General features: G+C 44.6%; 1 long non-coding RNA gene across 1 annotated transcript; it reads right to left on the bottom strand.

Annotated features, from left to right (window-relative positions):
• Nucleotides 1-13,274: 13,274 nt before the first annotated feature.
• Nucleotides 13,275-14,058, bottom strand: LOC123490545. Its single transcript, XR_006660988.1, has 3 exons — nucleotides 13,969-14,058; nucleotides 13,680-13,791; nucleotides 13,275-13,331 (listed from the first exon to the last, which is right to left on the bottom strand). It is a non-coding gene; the product is annotated as an uncharacterized LOC123490545 (long non-coding RNA).
• Nucleotides 14,059-17,198: the final 3,140 nt, after the last annotated feature.

The raw sequence follows: 17,198 nt of genomic DNA, 5'->3' as shown, positions 1-17,198 counted from the left end.
TGTAACGATCCTGCAGTCTGAGTCGGTTCCTGTCGGTGTACTAATTTTTCTGCTCGGGATCTCAGTTTCCAGAGGGTTCTGGAACGCTCCCTGCCTGGTTGCCGGGCAACGTTGCTAGGCGGGAGCTCTCCTGATTTCGCACCTGCATCCCATCAGCAATCTGCACACCTGGTCCTGATCAACACCCTTCTTGGGCTCTATCCTAACATCCATTCCCTGCGGATCGTAGCCATGAACAGTATGTTTATCAATGGATCAGCCTTAGAGCATATAGCGTTAGTTTTGTTGTTTTTGCACCTTGTTTGCTTGTTTTTGTACTTACCTCCGTTTTGTTCCATCTGCAGTCACTCATCCGGAACCTTCACCCAACCTCTGCCTGATGGTCGGCGGCTACGCGCGAACCATTACTGGACCTACCACTGCACCCTCAACAACCCATCCACGCCACCCGCTCTGTTCCCTGGATTATTCAGCCTCACTCGTGGATCTATTAAATAAACACTCACCTTTGTTTCAACTTACCTTGTCCTGGTCTGCTTCTGGGTTCTGGCTTAGTAAACCGTGACAGAACGATCCGCCAGTAATGAACCCAGCGGACCTGGACTCTGTTCGCCATGCCATTACCCATCAGGAGAAGATGTTGGGCCATCATAGCACGGAGCTACAGGAGATCGTGTTGGCAGTTCGAACCTTTCTACCCGGTCTGACGGAGGTCCAGAACCAGCGCAAGTTTCCGGTGGAGGATCCACTACCGGTTTCACCCATCTCGCCTGCCGCTTCTGGGGCTGTGTCCTTCCGTGAGCCCAAGGTTCCACGCCGGATAAATATGAGGGGGAGCTGGGAAGATGCCGTTCTTTCCTTATGCAGTGTGGGTTAGTGTTCGATCTACAGCCCTACTCTTATGCCACAGACAAGGCTAGGATAGCCTTTGTGATTGAGTTGCTGCGTGGTCGAGCGCTGGAGTGGGCTTCAGCCGTTTGGGAACGACAGGACCCTGCATGGCTTCATACCAGGGGTTCACGGCCGAGATGAGGAAGCTCTTCGACCATTCCGTCCGAGGGAGGGACGCAGCTAGGCGCCTGTTTTCGCCGCGCCAAGGAACTGTAGCGTGGCCGACTTCGTGATCGAGTTCAAGAGCGTTGGCTGTGGAGAGTGGGTGGAATGAGGAGTCTCTGCAAGCGACCTTTTACCAGGGTCTGTCGGAGCAGCTCAAGGATGAGTTGATCTCCTATCCGGAGCCTAGTGACCTGGACAGCTTGGTAGCCTTGTCTATTCGGGTGGATAATCGAGTCCGAGAGCGAAGGAGGGAGAAGCAATGGGTTCCGTCCAATCGTTCAGCTTCTCAGGTTCCAGTCGGGTCCGGGGGATTGGACCAGAATACGTCGATCATCGTCCACCACACAGGATTAGTGGAGAGGTCCTGTCTCCCGATTCTGAACCCATGCAAGTAGGGCGGCACGGGTTAACTGGAGGAACGCCAACTCAGACGTGGGGACTAACTGTTGCCTCTACTGTGGTGGTTCGGGACATTACCTCGCCACTTGTTCCCGGCGGTCGTCAAACTGCGCGGCTCGCTAAAGTGGGGAGGACTTTTAGCGAGCCAGTTTCGACCTCTCAATACCTCTGTCAGACCCCGTTTCCCGGCTACCCTTATGAACAGGAATCAGAGCTTAAGCGATTAACGCTTTTATCGATTCAGGTGCCGATGGAAGCTTTCTTGATGCCGAGTTGGTGGAACAGCTGGGGCTTTCCAAGGAGCAATTGCCGGAAGCCATTGAAGCGACCACTCTGAACGGCGGTAGACTGGCACGTATCCCGATGAGGACTGAACCGGTTAAGATGCTGTTGTCGGGGGAATCATTCGAGATGATTTCATTCTTCATTCGCCGTCTTCCCATGTTCCTCTGGTCCTTGGATACCCCTGGCTGAAGGAACACAATCCCACGTTCGATTGGGTGACGGGCAAGGTAACGAGTTGGAGCCTTGATTGTCATGCTAACTGTCTCAAGACTGCCTGTCCCCATTCGGTTCCCAGTCAGGTGATTGAGGCTAAACCCCAGATTTGTCCCTGGTTCCCGAGACATATCACGATTTGGGGGAAGTGTTCAGTAAGCAGAAGGCTCTGTCACTCCCTCCCCACCCGACCATATGATTGTGCCATCAACCTGTTCCCTGGAGCCGTCTACCCCAAGGGGGAAGGTTATACAGTATCTCCCGACCTGAACGTGAGGCTTTGGAGACCTGCATCAAGGAGTCCCTAGCTGCTGGTCTCGTTACGTCCCTCGTCATCACCCCCTGGGGGCAGGATTCTTCTTTGTGGGTAAGAAGGATGGCTCTCTTCGACCGTGTATTGATTATCGGGGTTGAATGACATCACGGTCAAGAACAAGTATCCCCTGCCCTTGATGAGCTCTGCCTTCGACTCCTTACAGGGTGCTACGGTGTTCACCAAGCTAGACCTACGCAATGCGTATCACATGGTCCGGATCAGAGAGGGAACGAGTGGTTGACGGGTTTCAATACACCCGATGGGTCACTTGAGTATCAGGTGATGCCGTTTGGACTGACCAATGCTCCAGCGGTATTCCAGAGCATGGTGAACGACGTCCTGAGAGATATGATCGGTCTCTTTTGTGTTTGTTTACCTGGATGACATTCTGATCTTCTCGAAGGAACCTTCTGACCACGTCCAGCATGTCCGGCGAGGTTCTGCAGCGATTGTTGGAGAATCGCCTGTTCGTGAAGGCCGAGAAGTGCGAGTTTCACGCCCACACGACATCCTTCCTGGGTACATCATCTCCAGGGGAGAGATTAGGATGGACCAGGAGAAGGTTAGAGCGGTTCTGGAATGGGCCCAGCCCGGGTACGAGATTGCAGCTCCAGAGATTTTTGGGGTTTGCGAATTTCTACCGCAGATTCATCCGGGATTACAGCCGTGTGGCCGCTCCGTTAACTGCCTTGACTTCCAGTATCAGGACCTTTAGTGGAATCCGGAGGCGGATCGAGCGTTTCTGGATTTGAAGAGGCGATTCACCAACGCACCGATTCTCTCTCAACCGGACACGGCCCGTCAGTTAATCGTTGAAGTGACGCGCGTCTGATGTGGGAGTTGGCGCCATCCTGTCGCAGCGATGCTCCACGGACATAAACTCCATCCCTCGCCTACTACTCTCGTCGCCTTTCGCCTGCGGAGAGGAACTACGATGTGGGTAACCGGGAGCTTCTCGCGGTGAAACTTGCCTTGGAGGAGTGGCGTCACTGGTTGGAGGGGGCGGAGCAACCGTTTATTGTCTGGACTGACCACAAGAATCTTGCCTTACTGCAATCGGCTAGACGTCTCAACTCCCGTCAGGCCAGGTGGGCGTTGTTTTTCGGACGATTCAATTTTTTCCCTGACGTTCCGACCTGGATCTAAGAACGGCAAGGCGGACGCTTGTCCCGGATGTTCTCCAAGACGGAAGAGAGTGGGTCCAAGACCGAGACGATTCTCCCCGGAACTGCGCTCGTGGGAGCAGTTATGTGGAAGATTGAGGAGGAGGTGATGGCGGCCCTTCGGACGCAGCCCGGTCCCGATAACGGTCCACCCGGTCGGGTTGTTTGTGCCTGAGTCGGTTCGTCCCTGCTGTCCTCAAATGGTCCCACGCCAGCAAGATGGCTTGTCACCTGGCGTGGCTCGGACGATGGCGTTTCTTCGCAGACGTTTTTGGTGGCCTGCCATGGCCGAGGATACTCGGGGTTTTGTTGCTGCCTGTCCAGTGTGTGCGCAGAATAAGAGTACCAATCGGCCCAGCTCTGGACTACTTCACCCCCTTCCTATTCCCCGGCGACCATGGTCGCATCTGGCCCCTGGACTTTGTCACTGGGTTGCCCTCTTCTGAGGGGAACACGGTCGTTCTGACTATCGTGGACAGATTCAGCAAGTTCGCCCACTTTGTGCCAATTGCCAAGCTTCCCTCTGCCTCGGAGACGCTCCGAGATCCTGGTTAGGGAGGTTTCAGGGTCCACGGTTTGCCCAGTGATATCGTTTCCGACCGTGGCCCTCAGTTTACCTCTGCTGTCTGGAAGTCCTTCTGTTTGGCCATTGGAGCTACAGTCAGTCTCACATCTGGTTTTCACCCCCAATCTAATGGTCAGGCGGGGAGAGCCAACCAGAAGATGGAATCCACGCTACGCTGCCTTGTCTCCTCCAACCCCACCTCCTGGGTCTCTCAGTTGCCTTGGGTTGAGTATGCCCACAATACTCTCCCTACATCTGCCACTGGGATGTCTCCCCTTCCAGTGCCTGTATGGCTACCAACCTCCCTTGTTCCCTTCTCAGGAGAAGGAGCTCTCAGTGCCCTCTGTTCAGGCCCATATTCGCTCGTTGCCACCGGACCTGGCATCGGGCCAGAAAGGCACTCCTTAGAGTTTCGGACTGGTCATCAGCTCCAGGCGAATCGTCGCCGGATCCCCGCTCCCACCTATACCATCGGAGATAGGGTCTGGTTGGCCACAGGATCTTCCTTCTACGGACTGAGTCTAGGAAGTTGTCACCGAGTTCATTGGTCCGTTTGTGGTGGAGAAGGTGATCAATCCGGTTGCAGTTCGAACTCAAACTACCGAGAACGCTCAGAGTCCATCCCACCTTTCATGTCTCCTGCCTCAAGCCTGTTCTCCTCAGTCCTCTGTTGCCTCCTCCGCCTCCTCCTCCTCCTCCTCGGATGATCGGAGGTGGTCCTGCCTACACGGTGCGACGCATCATGGATTCCAGACGAGGCGGGGCCGGGGTTTCCAGTATCTCGTGGACTGGGAGGGGTATGGTCCTGAAGAGAGGAGTTGGATTCCCAGGCGACAGATCCTAGATGCTGACCTCATTCGTGACTTCTACCGCCTCCATCCTGGCGCTCCGGGAGTCCGCCCGGTGGCGTTCGTCGGAGGGGGGTACTGTAACGATCCCTGCAGTCTGAGTCGGTTCCTGTCGGTGTACTAGTTTTTTCTGCTCGGGATCTCCAGTTTCCCGAGGGTTCTGGAACGCTCCTGCCTGGTTGCCGGGCAACGTTGCTAGGCGGGAGCTCTCTTGATTTCGCACCTGCATCCCATCAGCAATCTGCACACCTGGTCCTGATCATCACCCTTCTTAGGCTCTGTCCTAACATCCATTCCCTGCCGGATCGTTAGCCATGAACAGTATGTTTATCAGTGGATCAGCCTTAGAGCATATAGCGTTAGTTTTGTTGTTTTGCACCTTGTTTGCTTGTTTTGTACTTACCTCCGTTTTGTTCCATCTGCAGTCACTCATCCGGAACCTTCACCCAACCTCTGCCTGATGGTCGGCGGCTGCCGAATCATTACTGGACCTACCACTGCACCCTCAACAACCCATCCACGCCACCCGCTCTGTTCCCTGGATTATTCAGCCTCACTCGTGGATCTATTAAATAAACACTCACCTTTGTTTCAACTTACCTTGTCCTGGTCTGCTTCTGGGTTCTGGCTTAGTAAACCGTGACACTGAAATGTTCCACCCACACAGACAGTGTGGTGAAGAAGGCGCAACAGCGCCACTTCAACCTCAGCAGGCGGAAGAAATTCGGCTTGGCCCTTTAGACCCTCACAAACTTTAACAGATGCACCATTGAGAGCATCCTGTCGGGCTGTATCACCATCTGGTATGTCAACTACACCGTCTGCAACCGCTGGGCTCTTCAGAGGGTGGTACGGTCTACCCAACGCATCACCGGGGGCACATTGCCCTCCAGGACATATACAGCACCCGGTGTCACAGGAAGGCCAAGAAGATCAGCCACGGCATGTTCGCCCCACTACCATCCAGAAGGCGAGGTCAGTACAGATGCATCAAAGCTGTGACCGAAAGACTGAAAAACAGCTTCTATCTCAAGGCTATCAGACTGTTAAACAGTCACCACTAGCCGGTCCCCACCCAGTACCCTGCCCTGAACTTTAGTCACTGTCACTAGATGGCTACCACCTGGTTACTCTACCATGCACCAGAGGCTGCTGCCCTATGTACATAGTCATTGAACACTGGTCACTTTAAATAATGTTTACATACTGTTTTACCCACTTCATATGTATATACTGTATTCTAGTCAACGCCTATCCTATTTAACTATTGCTGTACATATACTATTCTTCAGATATACTACACATTCTATCCATATACTGTCCATATTGTCTATACATCCCATCACACATACAGTACCAGTCAAAAGTTTGGACACACCTACTCATTCCAGGGTTGTTCTTTATTTTTACTATTTTCTACATTGTAGGATAATAGTGAAGACATCAAAACTATGAAATAACACATATGGAATCATGCAGTAACCCAAAAACTGTTAAACAAATCTAAATATATTGTTATATTTGAGATTCTTCAAAGTAGCCACCCTTTGCCTTGATGACAGCTTTGCACGCTCTTGGCATTCTCTCAACCAGCTTCATGAGGTAGTCACCTGGAATGCATTTCAATTAACAGGTGTGCCTTGTTAAAAGTGAATTTGTGGAATTTCTTTCCTTCTTAATGTGTTTGAGCCAATCAGTTGTGTTGTGACAAGGTAGGGGTGGTATATAGAAGATAGCCCTATTTGGTAAAAGACCAAGTCCATATTATGGCAAGAACAGCTCAAATAAGCAATGAGAAACGACAGTCCATCATTACTTTAAGACACGAAAGCCAGTCAATCCGGAAAATTTCAAGAACTTTTAAAGTTTCTTCAAGTGCAGTCGCAAAAACCATCAAGCGCTATGATGAAACTGGCTCTCATGAGGACCGCCACAGGAAAGGAAGACCCAGAGTTAACTCTGCTGCAGAGCATCAGAAATCTGCAATTAACTGCACCTCAGATTGCAGCCCAAATAAATGCTTGACAGAGTTCAAGTAACAGACATCTCAACATCAAGTGTTCAGAGGAGACTGCATGAATCAGGCCTTCATGGTTGAATTGCTGAAAATAAACCACTACTAAAGGACACCAACAAGAAGAAGAGACATGCTTGGGCCAAGAAACACGAGCAATGGACATTAGATGGTGGAAATCTGTCCTTTGGTCTGATGAGGCCAATTTTGTGATTTTTGGTTCCAACCGCCGTGTCTTTGTGAGACGTAGAGTAGGTGAACAGATCATCTCCGCATGTGTGGTTCCCGACCGTGAAGCATGGAGGAGGAGGTGTGATGGTGTGGGTCTCCTTTGCTGGTGACACTGTTGGTGATTTATTTAGAATGGCACACTTAACCAGCATGGCTACCACAGCATTCTGCAGCGATACGCCATCCCGTCTGGTTTGCGCTTTAGTGGGACTATCATTTGTTTTTCAACAGGACAATGACCCAAAACACCTCCAGGCTGTGTAAGGGGGTATTTGACCAAGAAGGAGAGTGATGGAGTGCTGCATCAGTTGACCTGGCCTCCACAATCCCTGACCTCAACCCAAAGCAGCCAACAAGTGCTCAGCATATGTGGGAACTCCTTCAAGACTGTTGGAAAAGAATTCCAATTGACTACCTCATGAAGATGGTTGAGAGAATGCCAAGACTGTGCAAAGCTGTCATCAAGCAAAGGGTGGCTACTTTGAAGAATCTAAAATATAAAATATATTTTGATTTGTTTAAAACTTTTTTGGTTACTACATGATTCCATATGTGATATTTCATAGTTTTGATGGCTTCACTATTATTCTAAAATGTAGAAAATAGTCCAAATAAAGAAAAACCCTTGAATGAGTAGGTGTGTCCAAACTTTTGACTGGTAGTGTATATATATATATTTATTTATACTCCGGACGCCGTCATTTCTGGTCTGAATATTTATATATTTCTCAATTCTATTATTTTACTTTTTAGATGTGTGTATTGTTGTGTATTGTTAGATATTACTGTACTCTTCGAGCTAGGAAAACAAGCATTTCGCTACACCTACAACAATATCTGCTAAATATGTGTATCGACCAATACAATTTGATTTGATTTTTGATTTGATTTCAGATCTCCAATTGCATTTTGACTCAGAAAGTGACCTTGGTTGGTGACAGCTGGTCTTGACAGTCTGTTATAAAAGGACAGAATATCTTAGATGTGGTTTGCAAGTTCCTTAAACATTTCCAACAGAGGAGGAACGTAGTTAGACAGATAACAACACTCCATCTGAATTTGGGACCTTGTTGTGAAAGTCTGATATACTGTAATGATTAGATAACAATACACTCACATACTTGCCACAGGGAAATGTTGAGAGTGACTTGTAGAACACACAAAATCCCAAAGCTCACAGAAACCATCCTGTAGAGTCTTCTCCCTGAACCCTCAGGTCCTGAGGAGATACACATTGATGTGAGAACACACACACATGCATACACACATGCACACAAGCATACCCCCACACACACACACAAATACCCAGACACACACATGCTGCACACACACTAAAACACTCACACGCGTACACGCAATCACGCACGCACACGCACACACGTACAAGAGGGTGGGGGTGTAATATAATCAACTATAAGAGGACCGTTCCTCACAGCTGTTTTAGTGGGAATTACTGTCTCAGTATAACATGTTAAAGCACATAATTACATTAAAGAGCTAATCTGCAGTTGCTACATACAATTTGACTTTTTAATGTATGATATATACCCATTGACTCGTCAAGCTTGAGCTCATGAGCTTAGTTCAACTGTCGTGTCATGTGTTTGTGTAAGTATTTGTCAGTGTGTGTGTGTGTGTTTTCTTAGTTCTTAACTGACCGATCGGTCTTAGTCTTCACTCACCTCGTTGCTCTATTCTCGTTTTCTTCAATAACGTTATTTAATTCAATAACCTGTTGGTTGACATGGTCATCCATCTTAACTAACTGTATGATTACCTTTCTAACTGACATGTAATGGTAAAATCTACTGTATGATTACCTTTCTAACTGACTTGTAATGGTAATATCTACTGTATGATTCTAACTTCACTGGCAAGTAGTTGAGTAGTTGGTCTGATGTGTGTTTCCACGTGGCACCTCTGATCTCTGTCTGTGGTCCACTACAGTTGATAGAACGTTTTAAGTAGCCAGTCACCTTCAAGCGGGAAGTTGGTATATCTGACAGAATAATCTAAATAAAGCGATACAACATAATAGCTGGATGACAACAAATAGTGACAAGTGCAGCCTTTCACTTTGCCAGGCCTGTTTGTGGCATCCTCAGCCTTCAAACGGAGATCATGTTATGGCTTGCACTCTATGCAGATGGCCATATAGGGGCCTTTTGTTCTATCTTTGCTGTGTGTGATGTCAGTGTGAGGAGTTATTCAGAGTTGTGTGCAGGAAATCTATGTCTGCATCTTTCTCAGTGGTTTTAAAGGGTACTTTAAAATATCTTAATTCATGTATGTCTGCAATAGATCTTCAGTACACTGTTGGGCCATCACTACGAGGTTGAATGGAAGTGGGGTTGCTGCAATATGGACGTGGGTTTGCGGCAATGTTTAAATACTTTTGGGAGATCAAAATGGATCCGACAAAACAAGCTACACCACTTGTTTATTCAAGATGGGTGTCCAATCCTTTATTCAGTATATCAATTATACAATAATTAATTTGTTAAGATCGGTTTATTTTGTACGACAAAATAGTCTCAGCAATATGTGTGTATCAGATCAACTAAAAACCATTGTTTACATATTTCATAAAATAATTGCAGATGTAAGGCAGCAATAGAGGAGAGAGAAGAAGGGGGGAACTGTGGAGGAGGAAAATAACATAATGTGAAACAAGATTGATGAGGACTTCAATGGTTGTCTAAGATTGTTGGAGCGGCAAGAGGTCAGGCATTTGGGAGCTTGTGGTCAGAGCTCCAATGTTCAGTTCATCTCATAGACAGATTAAACAATCATATGAAACACAGTATATTTTAATCTGTGCTCAACGGCCATTATTGCAAAACCATGAACTAGAAAAAAAGCTATTTTGTTTCCTGTCAACATGTATTTATTTGTATGCAAAAATTCAACAATAGATGTTATAGTGGAAGAGATATTAGAAATCATTTTTGAGCGTCAACTGGTGTTTTCAGATCACATCTTGTATGGAGGTCCTGTATTGTTAATGTTCTCAACATGGATGTTTTAAACAATGTGATATCAACATCAGATATGAGGTTGCTAGATATGAGCACAGTAATGTCCATGATTTTTTTGCTTACTGCTCTCTCACATATTTGCATGATTCTTAAAGGGGCAATCTGCAGTTTCTACAAATTAATGATATGTACACATTGATTATTGAAGAATATAACTTATTTATGCCTCATGAGCTTAGTTCAAAATATATGCTTGTTTTCCTCCAATGGTCGTAAAAAAATACGTAAACAAACACTTTATAGCCTCATAACATGGTTAAAACTATAATGTTGATATCATGGATGGTCAGTCCTTGCATCCATAGCTCTTTCTATGAATTTGAGAGTGGTTACATTTATCCAGCCCCATCCCTCAGCTTTTTACCAAAACAGGGGCGGGGATTACACTTTGCTATTGTTTCAACTGCCAATTGCTGCTTTAAACCTAAATTGTTCTGGCTCCTCATCATCTTCAAGGACTGTATGCAACCTGTCCTCAGTTTCATCTCCCTCTGTTGTGCTGCCTCTCCCTTTTCTCTGTTGAGGCTTAGATCTCCTCCCTGTCCCCCAACCTCCAGATGAACTGGCAGAGAGGGGAGTGGTGCCAGGGCCTGCAGTGGAGGGGGTTAAAGAGGAGTGGGGCCTTTGTCGAGTGGTGGATGTAGAACCATTAGAAGGGGTGATTGACATAGCAGTGGGGGGTGAATACCTTGACCAGCGGGGGTGCTTGCTGGGGAGAGGTGGCTCCCAAACATCATTACATTTTAGTCATTTAGCAGACGCTCTTATCCAGAGCGACTTACAGTTAGTGAGTGCATACATTTATTTTTCATACTGGCCCCCCGGGGAATCGAACCCACAACCCTGGCGTTACAAACGCGTGTGCTCTACCAACTGAGCTACATGGGGCCTGTGTAGCTCTGCATCCTCCACTCTGTGGTGAATAAAATAAAGGGATATATTGTTGTAAGACACACAGAATTACAGTTGACTACATTTACAAAACGACATTACTGTAAAGTAAAAACACCAAGCCTAAACTTGATCTGTACAGTGACTCACATAGAAGGGTGTGAAACACACACAAAATGCAAAAAGTAACACTTTGCATTCTTCGTCAGCCGAGTCGAAATCCTCGTTGTCCAAATTGCTCCCCTGATCCGACTCCAATATTTTCTTCAAAGCTTCTATGTCGTTATACTTATTCATAGCTGCCTTCTTTTTAGCTTCCTGTTCGATATTCTTATTTTTCCATTTTTCTTTTTCTTGAGAAGCCATCTTCTATGCTAAAGCGATGAAATCTGTTTACAATGTAATATAGCGTGCTCGGTGCGTCTCGTCTCTGAGCCAGGTAACAATAGTTCGCATTACGCATAAAAAGGTTCTAGGCCTTGCTTTTGTCCCACCCAGGTCAACTGCATATCCCTGGAAAGCTTATCTCATTGGCTACAAGACTGTCAAGGTGCCATAGTAGCCAATCCCCTGTGTAATGGATGACTACAGTGCATAAGCAGGCAACATCATATTTTTGATGTGCAAAGACATAGTCACTCGGTGGACATTGATGTTGCCATTAACATTTACATTTACATTTTAGTCATTTAGCAGACGCTCTTATCCAGAGCGACTTACAGGAGCAATTAGGGTTAAGTGCCTTGCTCAAGGGCACATCGACAGATTTTTCACCTAGTCGGCTTGGGGATTAGAACCAGCGACCTTTCGGTTACTGGCACAACGCTCTTAACCACTCAAGCTACCTGCCGCCCCTAAGTCATACATCATCAGATAACATTGGTAATAGGCTGGATTTGTTCCTACCAACCTAAGGATTCATTTGACACTCCCCATGCAGCTATAGCTCAAACACAGACCAAATCTAAGCTTACCCTGTTTGGTGAAAAGGTTTTGTAAAATAAACATTTTGACTCTTGGGGTTAGTGATCAATAAAAGTAGGTCACAGGCAGACAAATAAGATATCCTCATGATCTGTGAAGTCCGGCTTTCGGTGTGTATCAACGTACACCGTGTTGATTTCGTTTATGCCGAATGTAGGTAGCAGGCATCTTGAAATGAGATCATCGGCATGGCCTGCCCTTATAAATTCATATGCCCACATATGGTAGTAAGTCACACCAAAGATTTGAAGGCAGAGATCAATAGCCAAGATACTCAGCTTTCCGGCAGAACACCCTGCTTTTGCACATGGGGCTACCGTTCTAATACCAGACTGAATTGAATAAAACAAAAAAAATCGTGTCCCCAAATAATATTATGATGAATTGCATCACGTGCCTAAAGCTGCTGATTTAGAAGTATTGCATAGGTTATAACACTTTCATTCTATGTATTACACTTGTACGTCATGTGCTAAAAAAATCAAAATCGAAGGAAGACAATCTTGGAAGACAAGTCCTTCTTTGCTTTGTAAACTGAATATTATATGATTTCGCGATCTATGAAAGGCCAAAACAAATGTTATTCTAAAACACTACTATACATACGGTTGATATTTTTATTGTGAACATAGCAACAACTGTACAGAACATAATACAATAAGACATTAGAAAAACATTAATTCATTGTCAAAGTGAAATTATTAATATTAAAGAAAATGTGCCTGATTTATATGAAAGCTCAAAACTAAACATAATTTTTTTAATACACTATAGCTACATTACAACAGATCCTTGATTGTTAACATATAAAAAACGTGCAAAACAGACCCATGTTGGGGTCAGCCAATGAAGGTTTTCCATTGTGAATTTGATATTTAAATCACTTCCTGAATTGAGTGAATTCGAATTGGCCCCAACAGACAGATGTCATGGGTCTTAAATTAGAAGAATAAAACTCAATTTAATCTGACCATATTAATGCTCTACTCTCACAGATCCAACGGTTCTCCATGAAACACGATGCAGCCTTCCAATTAGCCAATGGTGCATTATTTGGGACAGTTACCACGCAATTACCTCTCAGTTTGACTGTTCCAAAACCTGTGAAAAGAGAACACCACCGTGAATGAAAAGAATGACTGAATCAAAGAACGATTTAACAATGCTTCTTTGTTGTTTACACTGATTAAAATGTCCTTACCCGTCAGTCTGATTCTGATTACTTCCGTTAACCCAGAGCCATTGGCCGACTTTAGCTTTGTCAGTCAGGCGATCCAGTACCCATGATGTTCATCATAGTAGTGTTGAGTGTGGTTACTAATGAATTCCTTAATGAGAAGTGAGTGAAACCACAAATTAGGTGTTAGTAGAAAGCGTTTTTTAAAATATTTTTTATAGCAATTCACAGTTCTCGGGAGGCAGTGTGTAAATGCTGGATCTAATGGGTGTAATCAGGTCCAAATGAGAAAATTACAAAGAGCACAACAGAAGTAGCATTCTAATGGGCTTTGTTCTTTTGTCTTTCAGTTATGACTGCTTTACCCTGAGCTAATAGCTGTCACACATTTTAATCTAGTTCCTATTTCACTTTTTTTTAAATTCATTTTCATTGTTTGAGTTTCTTAAAGGTTGGGTGAAACTGTCCCTTTAAACTCTTGTTTGTACCAGTGTCCCACCTGTTCCTCTTGGCTGCCAATGACAGCCAAATCAGCATTCTCTTGTTTGCAATATTGTTGGCTTTGTGTCCAGGTCTTCCATGGAGCGGCAGGGTGCAAAATCAGGTAACAACTAGATTTGAACAACATCCAGCCATGTTGACAAGAGTTACACTCTCTCTACAACAATAAAAACATTACAGTTTTAACGCTACAATATAAACAATATTAGTATTATTAAGACTGTATATTAATTGAAAGTGTAATATCTAATAAGTAATGTATTTTAATGTTTAAAAAGGGGGATTACCTCCTGTGCCATCTTTTTGTGAACAATATTTCTTGACAGGAAAATCATCAAGCTGATATATGACCTGAAGATTCCAGTTCAGTCTATCCCTCTCTCTTGACACACTCTTCTTTCTCAGCCGCTAAACGTTGGTTTGCAGTGCTAACATTGCTATAATCACTCTGCAATATGTGATTGGCTGTACTCAGATTGTTGTTGAGATTCATTAGGTCCTGATTGGCCGCCCAGTTCCCTCACCAACTTTGTTGTCATGACTGTGGAGACAGAAAGAGATGTTTGCTCTATGATGTCATCCTGCACCCCTCCAAAATCCATAATACTTTATGATCCACATACTCACAGTAGACACAGAGGCCTATAATGGCTGAAAGCAAGAGGACACAAACAACCCCCAAACACAATGCCACTCCTCGAAAGGGTTGAGAGTGAGAGCAGGCCTCTCATCCACTAGGAATAGCAAAGATAAGAGTCATGTTATTATAACCATACTGTTAGCATAAAAGTATACATGTAATGGTAAGCGTTATTCCATCATTTGATGAAATCAAAAATTTTACAATAAATGGTGGATAATTTGACTACAGTGTAGAGTCAATCCAGACTCGGGAAGATTTGCACTATAGCGCGATTGAAATGTAAAGGCATTCGTGGAGACTGTATTCACGGTTAACGCTGCATATGTCGGGTCATTCAGAAATGACCTTAATATATCTATTGCTCTATAGTCTCGTAAGCCCGACCTAGGCAGCAGCAGGTGACTAAGGTCTGGTTTCATTGACAGACTTTTTCGGCAACTTCAATAAGGGAAAAACAGACAACTCCCCAACAAATAACGAGGCTGGCATGCCAGAACGTCGAGATTCGAAACCAAAGTTTGCAGGCAAAACCTTGCAATGGTTTTAGTGAAGGTAGTTGATGCAAACTAGCCACTTGCAAAATGCACTCATTAAAAATAACCTCTGTGATTCCATCTTGCTAGCTACTATTTTGTATTTTATTCAAGTGGATAAGGTAGTGACATAGGCAGTGACGTAGTTATTCTATGCCAAACTGACGTTCTATTACTTACAGACAGTCTGTGTTAAGCCGGAACATTTGAAAATTGTAAGAGGCAACCCGGATGTCTACAAAGATTAATCACGCTATAATTTGGATCTTCCGCAGTCTGGATGGAGTCTAGCCTTATCTCCCAAATGCACCTGTTGTGGCAGGACTTTGTTGAGTGACTGCACTTCCCTTAGCCTTTACTTCAGCATATACTGTTTCGTCCTCTTTTTTCTCTGTGGGGAAGAGAAAGGGGCACACATTCATATCCAATAATATGATTTTGATATATTGTGTTATTGATTTTGATATATTGTGTTACAGCCACTAAGCAAATCTTATGCCATTAGTAACCCCTAACATGTAATCCATATTGCTTTTTTGTTGTTGATTGAAAGGTATGTAAAAACAGACATTTAAACCTATTCCTCAGCCCCAATATCAATATACCTCAGCCCACTTACCCACACACATCAACCCAATTACCTACACACCCTAGTCCAGTTACCCCTTGCCCTAACCCTAATACCACATGTAAATACCAATATTGAAAAATCAAGTACCGATACACCCATATCCTAGCCTTAAATGTCCTATTTGTTACTCATAGACCCCAGTTTCTTTGCCAAAACTCCTCATCCCTGTTACTCCTATCTCAGCCCTGTTACCTGCTTTGCCTAGGCCTCGTATTCCCCAAGTCACCAACAGTAACCTATATCCAGCTATTCGCTGCACATCCCAACCCGTAACTGCATATCTTAGTCCTGTGACCCTGACCTGTAATCAGTTAATCAATTCCAATCATTCTTACACAGCTGTACAGTGGTGTAACACTATTGCCCTTATTCACTTTTTTTTTTTCCTACTACAAACTTGTTGCCAGAATGGATTTGAATGGGCAATAGACGTCCATCCAGACCCATTATGAGCCTTGTGTATCTCCCACACCCCATTACTGATATAAACGGTAAAACCTTGGGCAAGTATACTTATATAAAACAGGTCTAACCCAGCACCCAAACCAGGATCTACACATGTACTTCAGACCCAATTGTTACAGACCAGCTGCGACGTCTAACCCAATATAGATTAGATTTTTAAACAGGCTCTACTGCTATGTCAACCCCAATTGTCATAAAAATGAGTATTCTTCTGTATTTCTGCCCTAATATTTATACAAACCGGGTCTACACCTGTATCTCAAATTGACATACTAAAGTATGCACCTGTGCTTGAACCACCTAATCAACTAAGCTAGGTCTAAATATGTGCGCTTGAATATGCATAACCAGTTAATCCAGGTCTACCCCTGCATCTCAGCTCCAGTACTCCTACCAAACCAGGTCTACAGCTGCGACTGAGTACCAATATTAATATAAACAAAAATCTACACCTGAGCCTCAGCCCAAATACCTATGACTGAACCAGGTTTAGACCTGTGGCCATGTCCCAATACTCTGATAAACCAGGTCTACACTTGTGACTATTCAGCAAAAACCAACATAACCTTCGTAGCAAGAGACGGTAAAGAAAAACCTATTGACATTAAATATTTGTCAATTTATTACACTAATTCAGTACCATCAGCGAGAGAGTACAATTCCCCTGAAATACAGAATATGACGCTTTACAATTCAGGAATCACTGATTAAAAAACTATTGTAAAGGCTAATGGATAATGCTAAAACGATGTGTAAAATAATTTTGATCAAACACTACCAAAAATTTTAGAACACCTACTCATTCAAGGGTTTGTCTTTATTTTTTTACTATTTTCTACATCGTAGAATAATAGTGAAGCCAACAAAACTATGAAATAACACATATGGATATGATGTAGTAACCAAAAAAGTTTTAAACAAATCAAAATATATTTGAGATTTGGAGATTCTTCAAATAGCCACCCCTTGTCTTGATGACAGCTTGGGCACACTCTTGGCATTCTCTCAACTAGCTTCATGAGGTAGTCACTGGAATACATTTCAATTAAAAGGAGGCCTTCTTAAAAGTTAAATTGTGGAATTGATTTGCTTTGTTAAGGCCTTGAGCCAATCAGCTGTGTTGTGACACGGTAGGGGTGGGTATATGCGTCATTCGTACCGATGTGGATGTGGTGGGAGGAGTCAGGCGAGGACACTGAGGTAAAGTCCAACAGTATATTTAGATAGTCCAAAGAAACTGGAAAA

Source organism: Coregonus clupeaformis, unplaced genomic scaffold (genome assembly GCF_020615455.1).
Source record: "Coregonus clupeaformis isolate EN_2021a unplaced genomic scaffold, ASM2061545v1 scaf4115, whole genome shotgun sequence".
NCBI lineage: Eukaryota > Metazoa > Chordata > Actinopteri > Salmoniformes > Salmonidae > Coregonus > Coregonus clupeaformis.
Note: the sequence above shows the minus strand (reverse complement) of the source record. Positions and strands in the feature narration are given on the sequence as shown.